This window comes from Myxocyprinus asiaticus, chromosome 29 (genome assembly GCF_019703515.2).
Source record: "Myxocyprinus asiaticus isolate MX2 ecotype Aquarium Trade chromosome 29, UBuf_Myxa_2, whole genome shotgun sequence".
NCBI lineage: Eukaryota > Metazoa > Chordata > Actinopteri > Cypriniformes > Catostomidae > Myxocyprinus > Myxocyprinus asiaticus.
In genome coordinates this window covers 17,775,492-17,800,569 of record NC_059372.1, presented here as the reverse complement: position 1 = coordinate 17,800,569, position 25,078 = coordinate 17,775,492, and the positions used below count along the sequence as shown (strand labels likewise).

Here is a 25,078-nt window from a genome sequence, read left to right as displayed (position 1 = left end):
CCTGCTCCATGCCATGTCACAGCCGCGCCTGAGTCTGCTCCATGCCATGTCACAGCCGCGCCTGAGTCTGCTCCATGCCATGTCTCAACTGCGCCTGAGCCTGCTCCATGCCATGTCACAGCCAGGCTCACCTCTGGTCAACGAGCCAATGCCCAAGCCTGCCACGGTCAACGAGCCAACGCCCACGTCTGCCACGGCCAACGAACCAGCGTTGCAAGCCTTATCCATCCCAGAGCCAGTGTTGCAAACCTCGTCCATTCCAGAGCCATCTCTCACTGGGCTATTTGAGTTGGAATTGGTTCCCGCCCTTGTGCCCACCCTGAGTTCTCCTGATCAGCCGGTTCCCCCCAAGCCACCCGCTTGATCATCGCCCTCTGAGATATCCCAGACATGGAGAACATTCGAACCTCCGACTCTGCCTAGATCCTCCGAGCCCTGGACTCCACCTTGGCCTGTCGATCCCTCGACATTACCTCGGCTCTACATTCCCTCGGCTCCACCGCGGTCCTTCAGCCTGTCGGTTTTACCGGGGTCCCTCGTCCCTCCAGCTCCTCCTTGGTCTGTCGGTCACCTGGCTCCGCCTTGGCTCTCAGATCCTCTGGTTACGCCTCATTTCTCCGATCATTCAGCTCCACCGGGGACCTCCATCCCTACGGCTCCACCTTGGTCCTCAGCCCCACCAGCTCCACCTCAGTCTTCCGATCCCCCAGCTCCACCTTGCTCCTCCGAACCTACGGCACCGCCTTGGTCCTCCCTGCCTCTGGCTACACCCTGGCCCTTTGAGTCTTCAGCTACTCTTTGGGTATCCAGTTCTCCATGGCTCCGCCCCTCGAGCCTCTCATGGCTCAACTCCCCACAAGCTCCACCCTGGTCTCATGCTCCATGCCATGTTTTCACCAGACCACGCCCCACACCTTGTTTCACCATGTTTCCATGTCCTGCCACGTAACCAGGTCAAGTTGCCACCCCCCCACCCCCCACCCCCCAGCTCCCTCTTGAACTTTGTGTTTTTGTTTTGGGGCATCGGTAGCTGCCTCTGGGGGGGGGGGGGGGGTTGGGTGCGGTATGTCAGGATTGTATGTGTTTTTGTTCATGTCTTTTACTTTAAATTAGTTCCATGCCATGTTTGTTCCTCTTTCCTTGTCATGTGATCTTGTCATGTGTTTCCCATGTTCTTGTGTCTTGTCCCCATTGGTTCATTGTTTCATTAGGTTGTTAGCAGTCTTGTTATCTTGGTTAGAGTCTTAAGTGTTCATTGGTTATCATAGTCATGTGTTCTCCCAAGTCCTAGTATTTAACCCTCATGTTTGCCATTGTCCATTGTCGAGTATTGTTGGTGTAATGTTGGTTCTATAGTCAAGTCATGTTTATGTTTTGTGTCATAATCAAGCCAAGCCAAGCCAAGTCATGTCAAGTCAAGTTCATGTTTATGTTTTGTTCACATTTAAAGTTAGGGTTCTTGGATATCACTTTTGTAAATAAACTGCACTTGGGATCATCACACTTCATTGTCATCCTCTCTTCGTCTACCTGTAGCCAGCCAACGTTACAGTTTCGCACACAAAGCAATCGTATATGGCAACTTAAGGCTTGGTATGTATTGACTACTTTTATGATACATTTATGTTTTTTTTTGTTTGTTTTTTTACACTTTTGAAGCTTGACAACCTCTTTCATCAATCACTTTCACTGTGAAAGGTTTGAAACCACATAAGGGTGAATAATGACACAAATGTTATTTTTGCGTGAAAGACCCCTTTTAAATATCCACTCTGGCTGTGACACTGATAGGATGATGTAAATGTGCATGTCTGAGTGCCTTGTAGAGGTGATCTACCAGAAAATGAACTTACACATCCCTCTAAATGCTGACAGGCCAATGTAAAGAGGGTAATGGGGATTAAAACCATGTGGCCCAGCAATTGCAAAGTAAACTGAGGGCTAATCTTGCCTTTAACACCAGTATCTCCTCATCCTTAGGACTCTAAACTAGCACTAAGAGAAAAACACTGCAGGGGTCTTTTCAGGTGAGCGGGTGGCCGGGCCGTACGCCCACACCAACAAAAACACAAATTATCATATCAATAGAAATCCTCTACCTCTTTTTCAACACAGGAAGCTCCTCATTATAATAACGCACCAACGATTACACACCAAGAGCATAAAGCGCATTATATGGATTAGGCTTCTCTATGTATTAGGTCACGTTTTGTACATGTAGAATAGTATGTTTTCTTACTTTGTTTTGACTTCAAAACGTATTTGATAGAATTTCTATTCAAAGCAAGCCTGCTGTGATGGTACTTTGGACTGAAAGTCTTAGTGCCAAAACATTTGATCAGACTAAAGCTTTTATTACTTAAACAGGTAATATTGGATTTATTGCACAAACAGCTTGTGAATGTGAGGAGGTAGTATATTTTATCAACAGTGAAAATAAGAAAATGAGTAATTTCACAAAATAATACATTTACAATGTAAAACTATGATAAAATAAGAAATTATATATATAAACACATCCTTTGACCGCACATTCTATTTTAATGTGCTAAGTTCCTAACTTCCTACAATTTGGCTAAAGAACTATATTACTTGGAAGAATTGTTTATTGTGACTATAATCTAAAAATGATTAATACATTGTTAATAGCTTTTATCGAACATTGTTTTTTGGAGGATAAAATCACACAACTTCTTTTTACTGATTTATTTTAACATATGTATATCTGGGTATAAACATTTATATAAAAACATATATTAATGTATATTACTTGAAGAAAAGCCAAAAGAGAGCCATCATGATGTCATTATCTAATGCACAATTTTTACTATAATACAACATTTTTATTTTCTCACACATACCGAGATAGATCACAATTATAAGATAAGAGGGATCTTAAGGGAAAATGTTTTAGTTGAGCTAACCAGGCTTATGTTTTAAAGACTGTTGGGCACATAAAAAGACATAATCCCCTTCATGAGAGCGTCAAAATTTCTTAAAGCCTGCCAGTCCAGGGCAGCCTTTTGATTGAAAATAATATGCCGTTCCATCTTTCAAAGATGTACTTTTCCTAAAGCATCGTTGATTGCCCTGTGTCCATTACTTGGAGAGATTATGATAATATTCCACATTGTGCTCTGTGTGATGCAGGGGAAATTCAATACTCAAAAGGTTAATGCAATCAATTAGGATGACAAAGGGGTAAAGTAAAACCCTCCTGCTCGCTGAGAAAGGAGCATGTACGCAGAAGGAGAGAAAGGTATTGAAAGCTTCAATGGATCTGCCAAGAGAGAAGAGCCACTTGAAATATGTGAGAAAGAGGTGAAAAAAGTGCTATCTATATTCTTCAAAGTGCCCGTTGTACTTGTGTCACACAAATGCATACACATGCTAGAAAGATAAAGATTAAAGAGCATCTCTGAAAAGCTATATTATTCCTCTTACCAACACAAAAATGACAAGAGAACTATACAATTCATTTCTGTCTTTGTAGTGAGTCTGTTTACACATACTATTAACATCCGCTTTAAGCAATCTGCAAATGTAAACGCAGTACAAAACGGTTTGGGATCTGATCACTTGAACCACTTTCAGAGATAGTCATAAATGCATGTGACCACTTTTCACTTGTAGTGTAAATCAAAATCCAAAATGTCAGGTGCTTTGTACTGGGGCTCGTAAGATCCAGGTTATGCCACTGTTTCAACTTGTCCTTCCTTTTCTTTAAAAAAAACAAAAATCTCGGTTACAGAGTGAGACACTTATAATGGAAGTGAAAGAGGCCAATGATATTAGTGTGATAAAATCGCTTACTAACCTTTTCTTTGTAATGTTATATCCAATTTTACAACTTCATTACCATGACGACGTAACGACATAAACCCTAAAATGACCGTAAAACTTTAAAGCTTAAATTATACATAAGTTTAAACAGAAGAATTGATGTAAGTGCTTTTAGAAAATTATAAGCTTCACATTTTTGCCTTTAAACCCCCCAAAAACTTGGCACCGTTCACTTCCATTGTAAGTGCCTCACTGTAACCAACATTTTTTAAATTAATTGTTGTGATAATCAACACTATGTTACAAATGCTGTCAATTGAGCTACACTTGTATTGAACCCAGAATATTCCTTGAAGTGATGTCACGAAATCATTGACCCTCCCCATAACAAATAATTCTGATCACAGATGCATGTGAGACGCATGTTACGACCAGGTGCAAACAATGATCTGTTTTGCCGGACTACTTGTGATTGGATCACCCTAGATGGGTGTCAATACCAAATGTAAACAGGTCCACAATAGTAATAGTATCCAAAATTTAATCTCTATGATTTCTATGCCACATTCCGCATCTTTCTCTGGCTTGCTGTTTTCCCAGGTATGTTTTGGGTCCAATATTTCAATTTCATCTGCACTAAGCAGTCACATTTTGAATATTAACAATAAAAAAACTGTGGTGAAATTAAAAAGACAATCCATTCTCTTCAACAGGGAGACAATGGCCTTTATTATTTAGATAGATGCTACACTGCTGCACGACACAAAGGATTCCCATCATTGCAGATAAATGGATAAAGTTAGATAGCAGTATTGAGCTGTACAACTATTGTGATAATCCATATTACCTTTTCAGTCCTCAGAACAGTCTATCAGCAAAGACGGTGATAATTACATCTTAGCAACCGTCTGTTCTGATAAAAAAAAGGCATGGAGAGGAACTGTAACATCGCTCCATTGAGATACCTTACAATACCTAATTTCCCACCCAGTGCAGAGAGAAAATACATAAAGGGAGTAAGGCAGTAATCCACCTTATCCGGGAAGACGCAAACTTAAACCACACCTGTCTCGCCAGGCACATACATAACAGATGAATTTCTGCACAAAGATGGTTGCGGTCCCTATATTTGTATGTGCTCATTCCGGTTTTCAATGTCATGGTTGACATAAGGATTTGCAATGCAGCATATTCCCAGGAAATTTTCAGACAATGCATCGGTTACAGTGTAACTTGCTCTAATTATAGCAGTTCCTATGTTCAAGAGTGTTTGCTGATTTAGATGTACACATCAATGGCCTGTTGTTGTTGTTGAGCACTCTAAGTAATGAGACTTTGTTTCATGAAAGCCTGTAATTGTTTCAGCATGAGTACAACACATGTACAGTACATGAAGCTTTCATAAGGAACTACATGGTGATGTTACTTTTGGAAATCTGTGGGATTCCGGTCCATGATAAGAATAATTAACATGACGAAAAACACATAGAGTGCAAAATTAAATTTTTGCCACAACTGCCAATATTTTCTTACTTTGAGCACACAAAAAAGATGTTAGGCAGAAAGTTAGTCTTTTCAGTCTCTTCAGGTTTATTTTCAGAGCAACTTTTTTCCATACAATAAAATGAATGGAGACTGAGGCTGTCATTCTGCTGAAAATTTACTTTTGTGTTCCATGGAAAAAAAGATCTTGCCAGTTTGGAACAACATGAAAGGGAGTAAATTATAACAGAATCAAAATTTTTGCATAAACTATCCCTTTAAAGGAACAGTCCGGTTTCAGTACAAGTTAACCTCAATCGACAGCATTTGTGGCATAATACTGATCACCACTAAAATTAATTTTGACTTGCCCTGCCTTTTATTTAAAAAAAAAAAAAGCAAAAATCTGGGTTACAGTGAAGCACTTACAATGGAAGTGAATGGGGCCAATCCATAAACATTAAGATACTATTTCAAAAGTATAGCCACAAGAAATAAACAATATGCGTTAACATGATTTTAGTGTGATAAAATCACTTACTAACCTTTTCTGTGTAAAGTTATAGCCAATTTTACAACTTTGTTGCCATGACGATGTAGTCAACAACCCCTAAAACCCTAAACAAACTGTAAAAATGATGATTTAAACAACTTTACAGCTCAAATAATACATGAGTTTTAACAGAAGAATTAATGCAAGTGCATTTATAAAATTATAAGCTTCACATTTCTGCCTTTAAACCCTTCAACTATTGGCCCCTTTCACTTCCACTGTAAATGCCTCTGACTGTAACCTCCATTTTTAATCTAATCATTTAATCTAAATTATAAACGAGTTGAAATTATGTTTTGCGGTAATTATGCCACAAATGCTGATGATTGAGCTTAACTTGTATTGAACCTGGAATATTCCTTTAAGCCATGGATTTTGTTGACATTTCCAAAAATTGGTGAGTTTTATTTACTAGCTAAAGAAAATTTTTCTCGCATTTGCGGCATAAGGAGTGTTCATTTTAGAGCTACAAACAGCTAAATTGCATGAGAGGTAACCAAGGATTTCCGTTGACATGCTAAGAAATTTCCCTTTTTACAAGCGCAACTGCTGTAATTTGACCTACATCACATTTCCCTGTTGCACCATTTTTGGGGCCAGTGGACGTACCACTGAGACAAAAGGCCCAAGGGCTTTGAAGTTTTGGTGCTTGTGAAAGGCAAGGGATGGCAGTCTCAAAAGATGTGGTGGCCCAGAGGCCCTGCTTCAAAAGAAGAACAATTACTTTGAGCTCAAGGGGAACGCGATGCTCCTGTCTTGGCTTCCTGCGGCCTGAGTGGCGGCCGGGTGTTGGGGGGTTCGAGGGGGTGATTTGAGGAGGTGGCGGTTTGATGGATGGGCTAGCGGGAAAATCTATTCACATGGAGATGTTACATCATAAATATTTACACAGGGCTGCCGTTTCCATGTAGCCTCTTCTTGTTTTGACACACTGGAAAAAATTCAATGGGCCAAATAAATCGAGGGAAAAAGAGAAAAAATAGGGGTAAATAGGGGAGGACATACAAAAGATGTGATGGCTTTTTTGTTATCACAGTTTGGGGTGATATATGAAGTTAAAAAATAAAGCCTGAGCTGGTCTTAGCTGGTTTAGCCGATCTACCAGCATGGTTTTAGTTGTTATAAGTTGGTCCACCACCTTGGCCAAGCTGGTCTAGCTGTTTTAAGCTAGTCCCCAAGATTGGCCAAGCTAGTTTTCACTGTTTTAAGCTGGTCTCCCAGCCTGACCTGCTGACAACTGCCCCAAGCCCCTCTAAAACCAGCAAACAGACCAGCCTGACTAGGCTGGGAGACAAAGTAAACCAGCTTAGGCTAGTTTAGACTCTTTTTTCAGTAGGGAAATGCTGCATGAAAAAGTAAAAGAGGCAGAGTAAACTGACAATTCAACTTTGTTGATTTACAGCGCAGACACTTAAACAAGCTCTCTTTAGCAATATAAAAGAGTGTTTAATATACCAATGTCTGTAATTACTTAAATAAAAGAGAGTAGTCAGGGCAATCTGTCTTTGCTCTTTGCTGTATTTGACCCTTGCGATCTCTGAAATGGCCCAGTTTGGCCCGCTGCCCGCTTTTTGTTGTCTTAAAAACAGCTCATCCAATTTTTCACAGCAAGCACAATTAAAAGCCTTCCAACTCCCTGCTGAAGGCCTGAACCAACAAAAACAAATTTGGCAGTTTAATTTTCTTCCCACTGTTTGAGAGGGAATCCATTCTGAGAGGCTTCTGCGCTGCACCCGCCTGGTCTCTGAGAGCTTTGCGGGAAGGGAAAAGGCATGCAGGCCCCATGTCGGAGCCAGTTGGGCTGATTAGCTGAATTAAATATATCAAAACCCAATTAAGCTAACTATACTCCAGCCATTCAGGTTGCAGTGAGAAGAGAATTGGGTCATGATGCTGGGGCTGCCTGGCTTGGCACGTTGTCCTCTTTCTAAATGTGAAGAGGAACCCCAAAAGCATCTGGTTTATTAGGCCAAGCCACAGAAAAACATCACTCTTAAGGAATAATTCACACAAAAAAAAAGAAAATTCTCTCATTGTTTACCTACACTTATATTGTTCTAAACCCATATGAATTTCTTGCTTCTTTCTTGCATATAATAAATGTGAATGAGGACTAGGGCTGTCAAACTACAAAATTACAAAAAAGCACAACAGAAGTATCATACAAGTGGTCCATACCACTCGTGCGCTATATTCCAAGTCTTCTGAAGCCAAACTGTAGCTTTGTGTGAAGATTAAATCTAAAGTTATTTACTGATAATCTTGACATTCACCCTAGCTTTTCTTGGTATGTTCATGAGATTTCAATGAGAAGTAGCCAATGAGTAGAATATTTCTTTTGAGTCTAATCTTTCCAAAGAATCAGTGGATCTATTTCACAAATCGAGTCTAAATGATTTGTTCACAAATCAGACTGATCCGGTTCTCACTCACTCAATGATCCGGCTGCAACAGTTAACTGCACATTAGAGGGAGAGATTATTAGTGCAACAGTGAATAACAAAAAAAGATTAAAGGAATATAGTGCACGTGCCGTATTGACCACTTTTAGGAGACGTTTATGGTGCTTTTTTCATTTTGGAGCTTGACAGCCCTAGTCCTCATTCACTTTCATTATATGGAAAAAAGTGGCCAAAAATTCCCCTTTTATGTTCTAAAGAGAAAAAAAAAGTCATACAGTTATGAAACGGCATAAGGGAGAGTAAATGATTTTACATTTTTGGATGAACTGTTCCTTTAACAAAACGCTGTTATCTCCAGGAGGAAAATTAGATTTTAAAAGGCTCTAAAGAAAAAGGATGTTTGAATCGGAGAACATCTCATCCGCATATCGTTTGACACTAAGAGCACGATCTAAACTGTTCTTTCTACATTCCATGCCCAGCCATGCATGACTGCTGGTGGGTGCAGACACATTGTTTAGACATAGTTTGCCCATGATTGATGCTGCAAGTGTGTGTTTGGCCCTGCGCTGAAAGACACTGGCAGGACAAAGGAGTGTTGCTTTCTGTGAGCCGCGTATCATGGTCAGGCCAGCACCCCCGGTCATGAAGATGACCTCGAGACTGACGCGAGACAACACACAACATCACTCCTCCATGCTAAGATTGCTCCTGACTCAGGAGCCACAGGCAAAGCCACTGTCTTAGAAACGGAAAACAGTGTCATTCATCTCGGAGAATGATCCTTACAGTTTTTACTTTGTCCTCAAAGTTCCATGAGCTGTATTAATGATGTGTGGCATCTTATGCTTAGCGGGATGGTAGCTGTCAAGTGCTAAATGTGATGATAATGGAAAAATGCTTGCTAAGCTGCATGCACATTTAACAAACAAAACAAACTGAAAGTGAAATGAAAAGAGTGTGGAATAAATTAGAATATTACCTTGTAAGGAACAGTTCACCCAAATATGAAAATTCTGTCATAATTTACTCACCCTCATGTTGCTTCAAACCTGTGTGATTTAGATTTTTTATGCAGAACACAAAAAGAGAATTTTTGAAGAATATCCTGGCTGTTCTTTTTCATACAATGAAAGTGAATGGGGACTGGGGCTACCAAGCTCCAAAATGACAGAAAAAGCACCATAAAAGTGTTCCAAATGACTTGTGTTCACAGTATTCAGTCACCATACAATACATTTTTGTTATGAACAGACTAAATTAAAGTTGTTATTCACTGCAAATCTTTCCCTGTATCAAATCTCTGAAATGGACTACAAAAGTAGTATGGACTACAAAAGTGGTAACATGTACGCTTAACACTACTGATTCTCATGTGTCTAGTGACCAAATGTCATTGATCTGAAACTCCACGCAGCACATCTAATGGTGCCATATTTTATAGGGAGGAGAAGATTTTTAGAAGGACTACTTGTGATACTTTTATGGTGCTTTTCTTTTTTGTCATTTTAGAGTGTGACAGCCCTAGTACCCTTTCACTGGAGCGGCCAGGATATTCTTCAAAAATTCTCCTTTTGTGCACCACGGAAGAAATAAAGTCATAGGGGTTTGAAATAGCATGAGAGTGAGTAAATAATGACAGTTTTTTTTTTTTTTTTGAAAAACTATCCCTTTAACCAGAATGAAACAAAAAGTTGAGAAATGAATTTTTAAAGACCTGGTCCTCAAGATGAGTGTGTGTTTTTGTGTGTGGGTGTGTTTGGGAGGGTTGAACAAAAGGAGTGAAGTTAATGTTTGTGCTTACCGTACCTCGCTCTCTCTCTCTGACAGAACAAGTCGCTCTACTCACAGGCTTACTTCATCTGCAAGATATAGAGGGGGGAAATGTCAGAGTAAATAAAATCCAAACATCTATTTATCAGGCAATCCACTAATACCCACATATACACACAGAGCATATACTGGCTGAGTTGTCTAAATACATAGATATGCCATCCCCTTTAGTATTCTTTGTGCAGATACTCAGTGCTGACCGAACAAAAGTGTCCAAGGCTGTCAAACGGCTCCCGCCGTGACCCATTGCATACACACAGAATGCTACTGTATGGAGTCGCAGTTGGTGGGGACTGACAGGTGACAGAATCCGCCCGCCCCCCACACACACACATCTCCATGCATTGCTCTAGTGAGCCTGGGAGAGCAGGTGTGCCATCACTTAGCCAGTTTTTTAGCAAATATTTTAACGTGGCTTGCCGATGATAATTTACTTAGAATCAGTAATCCTAAAATCTGATTGAGGGAGGATTTTATTAGCCACTATGACCTTGGCAGGCATGCATTAACCAAGGCCAGCACAACACTCATATTACAGTGGGCAGTAAAGCCAAGCCAACTGTGACCACTTTCTTCTGATTCCTCTGTAAGCAAACATAAATGATGAAATGTCTGCTGATATATGTGGTTTAAAGAGCAGAGCCTAACTGAGCGTGTATGAGAAAAAGAGAGATCAAGAGATAAGCATTGTTTAACGCTATGAGATGAGCAGACAGCAGAGTAATTCTTAGTTATTCCTGTGGTTTAATAACTTCAAACACAGAAATGTGTTGAATTTGAGTCAAATTCAAACATAATCTAAACATTGCATACAGTGTTGTGTGTAATCCAATTACAAAGTAATTAGTTACTGTAATAAAAATGTAATAAAATTGCTTTTTAGAAAAAAAGTAGTGTAATGCATTACATTTTAAATTCTTGTAATCAGATTACAGTTTCTGACTTTCAATTAATTTAACTACTTTTATGTACATTATAGGGTTATGCTTATTTCTAACATATTATTTATGTAGAATACATGAATTATGGCCCCGTAACGAGTCATTGTGAAGGAGAAATGTGAGGTGCTGAGTGTATGACTTGTGTGTAACAATGAACGAGGAAGAAATATAGACACTATTTTGAATTTGTTGAGCGGAAAAGTGTTTTAGAAAGTAACTTAAAAGTAATTAGTAATGTGATTACTTTTTTAAATGAAGTGATTAGTGAAGCAATCTGATTACAATTTTAGTGAAATAATTAGTAATCTGTAGTGGATTGCTATTTTTAAGTAAGTTACCCAACATTGATTGCATACAGCATGAATCACATTATAGACTGTTTAAAGATTGTTTGACCATAAAATCAAATTTTTTGTTTTGTGTGTTTGGGTCCAAGTCTAATAGGTTTGAGATCATCTATATTCTAGTATTGTAGTAGTGCAGTGTGTGTACATACTGTAGTCCTAAACATTGACAAAATGCACTTTTTTGTCTTTTTTTATCCCCTTTTCTCTCCAATTTTGGAATGCCCAATTCCCACTTCTTACTAGGTCCTCGTGGTGGCACGGTTAATCACCTCAATCCGGGTGGAGGAGGACAAGTCCCAGTTGCTTCCACCTCTGAGACAGTCAATCCGCGCATCTTATTATGTGGCTCGCTGTGCATGACACCGCGGAGACTCACAGCATGTGGAGACTCATGCTACTCTCCGCAATCCACGCACAACTTACCACACACCCCATTGAGAGCGAGAACCACTTAAGCACACCCTCGATCCAAACTCACCACTCCAGGGGTGGTAGTCAGTGTCTTTACTCGCTGAGCTACCCAGGCCCCCCTGAGAATGTATTTTAACATAATTACACACATCACCTTTAACTAACCTAATCTTGTAATCTGGAATTTTTCATTTGAATTATCATCAGTTTCATAAAATGAGATGGTGGTTGACATTTTTGGTTGGGGTCTACTGGACAGGCTAATTTTTTAAGATTTCCTTAAGCCCAGACATCTGTCAGTGCATGTGAACAGTTCAGCTATATACTATGAAGAAACAGTGTAAACACACACACATAGGGAAATAAACACACAAGTGAGAGACTGGCAACTCGTAAAGTTTCCTAACCTTGAGAGCACAGACAACCAAAAAAGTAATAATAATTCTAACCTGATCTTCCTACTTATTTTATATCTCCCCTCAGCAACCTTACTTCTACTCTGCAACAGTGCAGTTATTAATTCATAAGGCACTAATTAGTTCTTTGTTTAATTTTGTGTTAAACAGACTGACCGGAATGATAACGACTTGCGCTGTAGCACTCCGGTCCCATGCCGCCCCTGTTTGCTACAACAAGGGAGCATCGTGCAACTAGCATGATGAACCCAATTCCCTTCTAAGTTGCACTTCATTAAGTCAAAATGTGACAAGGAGCTTAGAGGAGGAACTGGCAGATCAGATCGTACATAACAATGCAGGCCCCGTAAATTTGGGACGAGGGGGAGCCGTGCATTCCAGCATCCATGTTGCTAATTTTCTATTTTTAACCCTTAGGGGCTGCCTTTCATTTTCCTTTAATTGTTTTTATTGGGAGCTGCAGTGTCCTCTCTTTAAATTGCTGCTCCTATCAACTCCCCAGATCAAACCCCTGCGCAACATCTCCGCCGCAAAATAAACAACAGGCTTGCCCTTTTGCATGAAGTGGCACATTCTGTGCCGGCAAATAGGTGACTTTAATAACATGTTTGGCAAAGCACACATGCCGGCTCACGTCATGCACAATGACAGGGCGTACGTTAAAAAAGACCAAAAATAAAATTTTGCATTTCTATCTTGATTAACCAGTTCAGAAGGAACAAAAGCTGATCTGAAATGGAGGGGAATGCAAACATTTTCCATCCTCCCCATATTTCACATTCTTCACCAATGTGATGAGAATGCAAACATTATAGAGAAGCTAATGAAATGCATTTTTTACATTTATGGTTATCTATTGAACATTGGAAAGTTTTTTTTTTTCCTTCTTTTTTTCACACGAGAAAGTGTGGCATTCCTCATTCCATCAAATATAAGAGACAAACCTAGTTTGAGACATGGTTAAGATCTATTCTGAAACGCTAGAGGAGACACGTGTGGGATAATTAGTCTTCTCAGGAGAAAAATCTGAGGAGAAGGAGCAAAAGTCCCCATTTGCTCTCCATTCAATCTCACTGCTGTAGAGGGAAACAATTGAGATATTTAAGAGATCTCATTTGTGATTTTCTATGAGACAATTCTGTATCTTATATGGCACTGGCCAAATACTAAAATTAAAGCATGCCATCTCAAAAAAGCTTTTCTCATAGTGCATGATGACTAGATGAGATATTTGCCCTCTCAAGGGTCTCCCTATTGGTTAAAGATATGATAAAAAAACAGACTTGTAATTACACTGTATAATAGGCAAGATTGGCATTTTCAAAATCATTTTCATGTGGATGGAAATGACATTGCTCTGACTATTCTGTATTCACTGGTGCAGATAAATAAACAAGGCATGAAGACAGAGTGAGCGAGCTAGGTAGAGAGAGAGAGAAAAAAAAACACGAAAAAAGAACGCAGAGTACAATGGCAAGCAGGTCAGTAATTAGAAAGTCTGTTTGCACAGTAATAATTTTAATATATTCATCAGGAAACAGGGCATGCCTCGCATGATAAAACGCCATCAAGGAAGATATCCCAGCACCCCCTTAACCTTTGCTGAAGACTGACAGCAGATTGCCGAGGATCTCAAAGACAAACTCACTCGCCAATTATTGACACATACAACTAGGCTTTGTTTAGTGGGGAAATTATGCGGCAGACGGCTGACATGAAAACATGACATTTAGATGCTACCTTTTGGTTCCTGTCACAGTTAACTTCGATCGGTTAGTATTATTAGTTAAGAAACTTAATCAAGAGCACAAGGTTAGTTCACCCAAAAATGAAAGTTCTGTCATCATTTACTCAACCTTATGTTGTTCCAGGAATGTTGAAGCTGCTTTATTTGAATACAATGAAAGTGCATGCTGATTGAGGCTGTCAGTCCCTACCATTCTGCCTAACATCTCCTTTTGTGTTCCACGGAAACAAGTAAGTCATATGGGTTTAGAACAACATGGGGGCGAGTAAATGATGGCTTTTTTTTTTTCAATTCTAAATAATGACCTTTCATTTTTCAAAATAATTTTCTTCTTTTTTTTTTTTTTTTTTTTTTTACAAAAGTCATGAGCACTGCTGTTCTTTCAGCACTAAAAACACAAGAATGGTCATGTTTATGACATAACACGTTGAAGGATAGCAGTAACCTTGTTTGTTATTGCGGGTGGTGATGATGCTATGGAGATTATTGCAAATTGTTTAAAGTAGTCCTGACATGCAAAAAATAAATAAATAAATAAAACCTTCACCTTTTCAAGTCATTTTGCAAACAGAGAAGAAGACATAACTGCAGAAAAGAATCAAAAGGGTCGTTCTACAAAACAACTACAGTACCATTTGTGTCATAAAAAAAAATTACTTTAACAATGTTAAAAAAAAATGACTAACATTATTTAGCTGATAACAACTTTGACTTCTATGTGTAAATACAGAAATTTTTCTATAAACACATCAACAAAAAGCCAGTAAATTGATTTTATTCTTATTTTATTTATTTAAGTATCATGAAGATACCTTTAATGACCTGTCCTCACCACTGATTTGATTTCAGTGCAAGAAGTTGTGTATTTCAGTGATTTTGCTAGGCTTCTGATGTGCACTCGTAAGCGAGAGCATATTTCCCTATTTTAGCTTTTTTGTGTTGGCTGCCAGTCTGATACAGAATCGATTTTAAGATTCTTATATTTGTTTTTAAATCTCTGAATGGGTTAGCACCCTCTTATTTGTTGGAACTCCTGCACATACATAAGCCTTCAAGGTCTCTTAGGTCTTCAGACCAGATGGTTCTGATTGTTCCCAGGTCTAGGCTGAAGCTAAGGGGCGATCGTGCATTTGCAGTAGCTGCCCCGAAGCGTTGGAATGAATAACCGCTCCACATAAAATTTGCTCCAACTTTAGATATTTTAAATGTCGGCTGAAAGTGCACCTTTTCTCGCTAGCATTTGGGTAAATGGAGTTTTGATGACTTGCTGTACATTTTTCTTTTCTGTTAACATTTGATTTTCCTTTGTATTTTTTTTTTTTTTTTTTTTTTTTTTTGTGGTTTATTTTGTTATTAGTATAACAAATGGGAATATGGGAATAAAACAAACAATAGTACATTGACTTCTAGAGCCACTTTTTGATCGTCTAATCAATTTTCAACTCATCTGCCACAATAATGCGATATACATATATTACAATCTGAAGTGTAATATTATACAGTATATATTATACAGGTATTTATACACTGGCGGCCAAAAGTTTGGAATAATATACAGATTTTGCTGGTTCGGAAGTAAATTGGTACTTTAATTCACCAAAGTGGCATTCAACTGATCACAAAGTATAGTCAGGACATTACTGATGTAAAAAATTATTTTTGATCAAATCTAGACAGGACCCATTTCCAGCAGCCATCACTCCAACACCTTATCACTGAGCAATCATGCTAACTTGCTAATTTGGTACTAGAAAATCACTTGCCATTATATCACACACAGCTGAAAGCTATTTGGTTCATTAAATGAAGCTTAACATTGTCTTTGTGCTTGTTTTTGAGTTGCCACAGTATGCAATAGACTGGCATGTCTTAAGGTAAATATTAGGTCAAAAATGGCAAAAAAGAAACAGCTTTCTCTAGAAACTCGTCAGTCAATCATTGTTTTGAGGAATGAAGGCTATAGATTTCATACAAAGGTGTACACTACAGTCTTCAAAGACAAAGGACAACTGGCTCTAACAAGGACAGAAAGAGATGTTGAAGGCCCAGATACAACTAAACAAGAGGATAAGTACATCAGAGTCTCTAGTTTGAGAAATAGATGCCTCACATGTCCTCAGCTGACAGCTTCATTGAATTCTACCTGCTCAACACCAGTTTCATGTACAACAGTAAAGAGAAGACTCAGGGGTGCAGGCTTTATGGGAAGAATTGCAAAGAAAAAGCCACTTTTGAGACAGAAATACAAAAAGAACAGCATGAGAAATCATGCTCATCAAATTAGGCATGAAATATACCTCTAAGCACACAGACCAGGAGAGCAAGTTCTGTTAATGCGGTTATCACACCTTGAACAAAACATCCATTACAGATTTTTTTTTTTCCACAGAACTGGAATTTTTTACAAACCCCCAGAGCCTGTGAACATGACAAAAATGACAATGTCAGCTTCCTATCCGAAACCAAAGTTAGCTGCTCCCAGCGAATCCACAGAGGACCCATAGGTTTAATAATTAAAAACAGGAACATACACATTCAAACTAGCATACAAAACAGCTTGAGATAACAATACTCTGTCCTCTTAGTTGGGATTTACGGCCGATCTATTGTTTCCATTTCCTGGCTGTGTTTGTAACTTATAAAATTAGAAACTCTGTAACCCTTGCTCTAAACAGCCATGGCCCAAATAAACGCTAATCGCTAATTACATGATTCAGACGACATACTTTGGGAGCCATTAAAGCATCTAGCCATTCCTCCCTGGCTCAGACCTTTTCATACTTCACATACTCCCCCTCTGAGCCCCTTTTCAACCACTGTGGCACAATGAAAAATCGAACATTTACTTAATAGCCCTGCTTATGCAGAGCTGACAGAGGTGAGAAAGCCCCCCTTTTTGCTGTCAGTTTTTGGCCCTATTCTCTGCTGCCTGCTGGAGAGGAGGACACAGGACCAGGGGGAAGCTACCTCTGCTCCACACCCTGCCCTCCTGCCCTAATTTTTGTCGTCCATCTCTTTGAAATTTGGCGCTCACGTGGGAGCAAAGAATTGTGAGCGATGTGCAACAAGTGCCAGCACCATGGAAACCACTCTTTTCCCTGTAAAATATTCCTTTCTGGCCCTTTTGAGGAGCTGTCAGTATGCAAAGTAAGCATCACACAACCCTGGGCCAGGCCGTGACAAAGCCTATTTTCTGCCTCGTACTTGATTGATTAAAGAACTTTTTAGCAAAACCATGTAACAAGACAAAAAAGTGACACATGGAAGAAAGGGCTGTGGGTGAGCTTCTATCACACGGTTTCCCCAGTAATATGAAAAAAGAGAAAAAGAAAAGGATGGGGGAGTCAAGGTCAGCGAGAGCATGAAAACCGACCACAATTGCGATTAAGATGATCAGGAGAAAAGCAAAGACATTTGGGAAGTGAGCTCATCTCGTGACATCTAACGGCACAATATAAACACTGAAATGAAAGCAACACCTTTAAGTGATATCAAATTTAGCCCAAATTACCTTCTAAACACAAGCTCAAGGTCTTATTCTGCATGATTCATTAGTTCATGTTATATCAAATTTAAAAACAAGTTTGCAATCATAACCTTTAATAATTTACTTCAAAACAACTTTCAATTTCGGCTACCATCACAATCACTCTTACACATCTCCTAACCAGACATGACGCGATAAAGCGACAAGCAATAAAAGCTTTGTTTCATTCATGTACATTTTTTGAGTTTTTGTCTAAATTAGCTGCAGCCACCACAAGCGATGAGCGACAGGACATTTTGCTGATTGCTTAGTTTCCATTTCTACGGCTTTGTGCTGGTTAACCCCGCCCACTATAAAATCTTATTGGTCCATCACCCAGCTCCACAAAGCTGTATATTAAACATCAAATGTAATCTAATTGGCTCTGATTAGGGCTGTCACGATTATGAAATTTGTCTGAAGATTAATTGTCAAACAAATAATTGCGATTATGACGATTAATTGTCTGTTTTAGGACTCTCACGATTATGACAATTACTTGTCATAATGGCTGAACAGTAAACATAAACAAGTTTAATGGTAAACTTAAACCAACATAAAACAAATATAAACAAACACAGCCACACAATGCAACGCGGCCACGTGTGTCTCTCTATCTCTTGAACTGGCTCCTCCGGCTCCCCTTTATCTCGCTCTTCCGCTGATCAGCTGATTCAGCACCGGCCATGCATTGTCATGGCCTGGCCATGCCCTCCTCCACGTCACACTTTTATAAGATTAGATTAGATTAGATCCGATTATATAGAGTATGCAATAATAAAGTATTTCTTTCCAAAATTCTTCACTTTCACACGTTACTATACTTTAACACTTTCTGATTAAACCCGTGAGCCCTTACTTCATGTGAAGAAAGACCTTTGAGATCCTGTGTTTCTTCATTTTATCATCTCATTCATGACACAGGGTTCCACTGCATGTTTGAACCCACAAAGACAAATAACATTTGCCATTATACGATCATTAATTTAAACTAAGCTTTGAATTCACTAAAATATTAGTTTAAAGAAATTAAAGAAAGTTTTGAATTCACTAAAATACTCGTTTATATTTTCGCGGGAGTTTGGCGCAAACATCCGCAGATGGTGCGTGCATCACAGCATTTAAGTCCGGTTCAGAAGCAGTTAATCTTCACGTGCTCTTCGGGAGCTGCACTCAGTGCGATCCTCAGTGTGGCTCAGTGAGACGGTCGGAGTTCAATTTAATGAGACACTCAAGCGCGTCATTCATTCCATTATTTGGACAGTAAAATGTGATTGGAATTTAAAGTGAACAATAATCGGCCAGAAGATTATTTAATAATCACGACAGGTCTAGCTCTGGTTGTTCCGCGTTGTGCACTCGTTTTGCATAAAGAATGAGAAGACAAATTTTGGTCACTGGAAAGTTTTTGCAGCATGCGTGGTTAGGTAACCCCTCCACTTAAATCACATGGTTTCAATTGGTATGTACCGCCCACTTTTCACAATCCAATCAATTCCCAGTGGATAAAATCAAGTCCCCATCAGCCAATGCCCTACATTTTTCTCATGGAATACCCTGTTTCACTGGGAAATACATCAGATTGCTGAAGCAAAATGGTTTGTGAACAGCATTTCATGTTGACTTTCATAGAAATACAATAATCCTTAATACTGAATACAAAAATACTTAATCTCACCGAGCGTAATTTGTTATATTTATGCTTTCATATATCACTCCGTTACTGAACTTTTCCATTTCCACTGAGATCCCTGGCACATTTGATTAGCCATGTTACCATAACTACCCACTTTCACTCTGATTCATGATCTCTGCCTCACCGCTATCAATGCCAGTATGTAATCTCCACTAATTCCCAGGGTTGGTTATAAATGCTCTTTGCATTACGTTTCTTCTGCACATCTGTATAACCTGCTTGTGTGACTCAACTATAGTGAGAGATCAATATGCTACACAGAGCACATTTTATGTGTCTTTTTGTCTTAAGTGACAGGCCATTTAATATGAAGTGAGGCGGAACCAGCAGGCCAGGTCTGTGCCCAAGAAAGGGAGCATCATTTATTCATATCCAGAAACAAGTCAATCCAACCAGTTCATCAGCACCCCGATGGCCTTCCCTAACTCACTTGCATTTTGTCAGTGGATCACAAAAACAGCATCGGAGAGACAAAAATAAAAAGTTTTTTTTTTAAATGTCCATTTTAAAAATGTAGCAAATCGCAGGTGTCTTGAGACACGTTATTAAATGTTGTACTGCTTTTAACTTGACACTGTTTTTTGAGACGTGATACTAAAAACTATTTAGCAGAGACGGGCCACTTCTATTAAAATGAATGGTAGAAATTGGAATGTCCAGTGGTCAGTGGATATAGAAAAGGAACTCCCGCTTACAGATAAAAGCCAATCACCTTTTAGGTACAGACATTGCCTAAAACACGAGTATGCGCATACGCATTAGCTAGACAGGGTGGGACAATTGCATTTTTTGCGTAATCTGAGGTAAAGAAGCACAATTTATGACACCAGTCTTGTCAGATTTTACTGCTGATTTGAAATATGTTCTGTTATTGTAATCTTGACCAACCGTTTTAGAGATTTCGGTCTTTCCCCATTCAAGTAGATAGGAGATGTGCTTGTATGCCGCATGTTTACATAGAAAAATAGCTGCCCAGCCTGCCTGAGAACGTTCCAAAGATTTGCTAAAAAAACTTGGCAGTACTTGGCGGTACTCATTCACACATTCACAAAATAATACGCATCACGTCAGTCAGAAATATCCACCTAATGTAAACACATGGGAAAACAGACACAAGACTGTGTAATGTGTGAATGGCCCCTTAGACAGTAAATGGCTTTTATTAGCTGATGGGTGCATGGTATGAAACTGGTATGTATGTAATGTTTCATCCCAAGTCCCTCTATTCTGATTAAAAAGAGGATATTAACAAGGCGTGTGGGAGGGAATACGTTTTGGAGTGTTGGCAGCAGAAAATTAGTATTCCAGGTCTGGCCAATCTGGGCTCAAAAAAGAGCCTAAACAAATCCCCACGGTGGAGGTGTCAGGCGCAAAATGACAAAAATCTGCTCCTTGACAGTGAGTCATTTATATTTTAGCTCCGTTCCATTATCTTAACGAATCCATCATCAGCCAATGCAATATTAACAGCAGAAAATCAACTCATTAGATCCAGGGGGATTTAATCAAGATTGCAATCATGTATGCGCTTCCTGGAGAGTTATTTTTTTTCTTTTTGGTCCTTTCCACATAATTGGCGCATCTCAGATCTTAATAAATTATTCTCTGTCTCAGACTGATGCTATTTTTTCTCCCCCTCTCACGCCAGGCTCACTCCGTCTCTGACTATAATATTTACAATAAACAATATTATGTCATGGGCACGCTGTTTAAATGGCCTTTAGCTAACTCTGAGAGGTAATTGGCTTTTCCATTTCTTTCTCGTTTTCTTCTTAATTGCCTGATGATATTGCTAACTGTCTCCGAAGGAAAGAGGCAAACCATTTTGGTGGAGCTGTGCTCTTTTGCATTTGAAACTCCTCTTCTTAAGATAGTGAGCGGCTCTTTGAATTGTTATTAAACTCAAATATTAAAATGTTAGGTCACAGTTTAAAAGACTAGCAAAAGAACAACTTACTTCGAACAGAGGTATGAAGATGAATTAAGTACTTTTTGTTTATGTTTTGCTGGCTGATAGGATATTTGTCTTGGACTGTATTCTGACACCTTTTGACATGGATGCAGCATCAAATTTTTGGCAAATGTTTTCGGTTATGAATGCCATTGAAGAAATAGCCTATTCAAGCATCATTCATTTATTCCACAACCGAAAATAATAGGGGCGTTACCGAGATACAGTGAATAGTCTCTTTGAGGCAAGCAAGTTCATTTGGCAACTGTCTTGGCAACACCACCAGGAAGCTTTTTCTGGTCATGGAAGTATAGCACCTTTCTGCTTGAATGGGGAAAGCCTGAAATCTCCAAAACTGTTTGCCAAGATTAAGTTTTAATAACATCAAAATCAACAATAAGATGTGAAAAATTGTATCATATTTATTTTCTATGAGCGGTCTGTTTTCTCCTCCTTATACTGTCTATAGGATGGTGTTTACGTCATGTCAGAATTACTGTAATTAAGAGATTCCCACTTGAAAAAAGCATATACACCTTTGTTGAAATCGTTGTAAACTCATAATTCTATGAAAGCTCCAACTTGACAGTTGTGACGTCATCTAAAAAGAAGCTATTTTTATTAGTTGTATTAATTTATTTAGGTGTACAACTTTTGTAAGTGAAAAAAAAAATACTTTTAACATTAATTCCTCCATTATATGGAACACATCACCATACAGGAAAACTGTATGTGTTTAAGTTCAAGACCATTTTACATAATAAATAATGAAGACAAACAGTATAGTTCAAGCCCAAGATAAATAAGAGACCTCTAACATGCCTGGGCCTGGCCTGTTGCCACGGATACACACAGCCAACACACAAAAATATGGTAGCATTAACGTAAGAGAACAGTAAGAGGAAGGAAACACATGCACCTTTAGATCACTCAACAAGCATGTCAAACAAAGTTCTTCCAAATGACCAACAAAACCTGCCTTAAAGCATGGTAAATGCTCAAAAAGTATAAATACATGACATCAGATGATTCATAATTATTTTATTCAGCCAAGTCTTTTTAGTCCAATCTTATGTGAGCGATCCATTTCCCACAAAGTCTCTCTCTCAACAGCACCTCTCTCCACCTCCCACCAGTAGCGCTTCCAATTCTGCTTGGATTAACACAACATGTCCTACAAGATACAAATGTATAAAAACTAAGGAACAGCCTTTTAATCTGCCTATGGAATAAAGCCTTTTTGTACAAGCCTTACCCTGACCTTGTCACTACCAGTTAAACTCACTGTCTATCCTGCCATATAAAGCCTGGGCCACCTTGCTCTTTCTCCACACTCCCTCTTGGTTCGTGTGGCCGCCCTCTGCCTGTAGATCGCAGCACAGAAAGCCTGGCTAATCCCCGTGTCACTCTGCGATGGTCAGCGTTAAATCCTACTCCTCAGTAAACCAATCTCAGTGTTTTATCTAGATTTATTAGATTATAAGCCCTTTCCTGCCTCTGCCTGGGTCAGTGCGACACATACTAATCCTAATCGGAATAGACAACTAGAAGTCCAGTTCAAGGGAAGCTAAATTGTGATGGTGTGCAGCTCGCTGTGATAAAACAGCCAATAACATTAAAAAAAAACAAAAAAATTATAATAATATATATATATATATATATATATATATATATATATATATATATATATATATATATATATATATTTTTTTTTTTACATAGCATTTCGAGACACAGATTAAAAATATTGAAAGAGCTCACCTAATTTTAAAACAAATTATGCTAGCTAATGTTTATTGAAGGGGTTTATAAGGAATATATGTAACAAAAAACAAAATCACATCAGCAGTGCGTCTTGTTAATCAATCAGCTTATTCATCAATAGTGTCATTATTTATGTATCCCACCATCCAATTAGCAAAGTTGCCCTATAAAGTAATCAGGGTTAGCTCCCCTGCTGGCCTGAGTTAAAAAATAAGGTCTAATTCTAAGATACTTTTTTAGGCTGTTTAGCTGCTTGCATGTCAGCACAGCAAAACACAAGAAATACGAGAAAAAGAGGAAAGTTACAGCTTAAATAAAGGTGCTGTTTGCAATTTTGGTCATTTTGCCACTGAATTAGACTGATTCCTTCAGCTACACCTTCTATATTCAAAACCGTGACCTCAAAAGACATGTAAGCAATTCTAATGTCATTAAACCCAAATATGCAAAATTATTGACAGTTAGAGTTTCTGTTTGGCTAAGTGGGTGGTCGCAACAGGCTTTGAGTATGCAAACGCAACAGACCAGGATATTATGTCATGCGGGAGGACTTCTGGTGTAAGTAAATAATACATCACAAATAACAAATTATATTATATTCAAAATGTAAAAATTTGTGCTGTCAGTCGATTAAAATTGTTTATCGCAATTATCGCAATAATAATAATAATTCCATAGTAAATTGCAATTAATCGCAGATTTTGAAAGTGCTGAAAGTGCTGAATATACTTATTTTCCTGTCCAAATGATTTATTTCCTTCATAGCAAAGAAATCAAAACAATGTGTAACAATCTAATGCTTTATAAACATTTTCCAAACAAAGTCTTCCACAGTATAAAGATAGAAATGCACTAAAATAGCACCAATTCAAGTAACACTAAATGTTTCCCTTGGAAGGTTGACTAATTAAAATAACTTTTGCATATTCATTGCAGTTGGCATTAAATCTCTCAAAACTCTCATCCTCCACAATATTAATCAGCCGGCAGACTTTAACGCATTATATTTTTTAAATTAATCACATACGTTAACGCAATAATTTTTACAGCTCTAGTTAAAATATATTGTCTACTCACTTTCCTGCAACAATAAAACACGCAGCTTTGAAATATGTATTCTTTGGATTGAGCCAAGGTCAGCATGTGATGTTTCGATCTTCTATAGGTCACACATCCTCTCATCATATGGATTCGCAGGACACAGTTAAACAAACTTGAACTGAGTGAATGAAGAGTAGGACTCTCACCTGTTTATAGTGTCTAGGGCTGTGACAGAGACAGGTGTCTTAAGACACCTATTTCAGTGATATCTGTAAGGTAATAGTAGCATTTTATGTGTTGTAGTAGCTTACAGCACCTTTAAGCCTTTAAGGGTGAATATAATCATATCATGCCATACATTGTGATAAATAAAGCAAATGATTGGCTTTTTTCAGAGGCTGCAGTAGTTAAAGTGAGCTTGCAGTGAGTTACACTTGCTGGAATGGATCAATATGACATATGAGGACAGGCCCGACTAGATCCAAAGGTGTCCCTCTACACGAATGCTGCTGTCAATGCTGTGAGGGCAAAAAGTGTGGACTCCAGCAGGATATCCTGAAATACTACTGAAATCCACTAAAATATCCACACTTGTGTAAATCTATGCTAATTTTTGGCATTATTAATGGTCAATCATAGATTAATCTTTGCAAGTATAAAATGGAGAGTATAAAGTTGGTTTTGTACAATAGGTTTATATACTGTAAAATCTCTGAAGAGTCTTTTTAAAAGTGGTCCTGGGCTGAAGAGAAAGTTTCTGTAGACTGAGACCATGTTCGGAAGGGAATACTAGCTTACTGTTTACTGAATACCATGCAGTATGCATTACAATTACCTACTATTTTGTAAATACTGTACATTATAAGTGAAACAGTAGGTATTATGCAATGCTAAAGATTTCAAACAGTAGCAGCATGCAACATTGTTGTCACATGACCTCACTGTGTTATGTGTTTGGTATCCATTTACTACTGTATCTTGAAAAATAATATTTTGTAATTAAATTTTAAACATTTAAAAATGTAAACATTTGGCAGTCCAATCCAAAAATTAGTCAAAATATAGATGTTAAAAATCATGGCTATAATAACTTTTGGTTCATTTGTCACAATGAAAAGTATTGTATGCTGCACATTTAATACAATATATCCGGGTATTCCATTCATACAGGACATTTGCATACTG

The 25,078-nt window shown here is 38.5% G+C and overlaps 1 protein-coding gene across 2 annotated transcripts in view; it reads right to left on the bottom strand.

Moving 5' to 3' along the window:
- LOC127420129 (zinc finger protein castor homolog 1-like) overlaps nt 1-25,078 on the bottom strand; it is a 320,096-nt gene that overhangs the window by 119,240 nt on the left and 175,778 nt on the right. The window contains exon 4 of one of the 2 annotated variants that reach the window (XM_051662147.1): nt 10,025-10,082. The gene's annotated coding sequence lies outside the window, so the exon portion shown is untranslated. The remainder of the gene's footprint in view (nt 1-10,024; nt 10,083-25,078) is intronic. The other variant, XM_051662148.1, reaches the window with a different exon arrangement.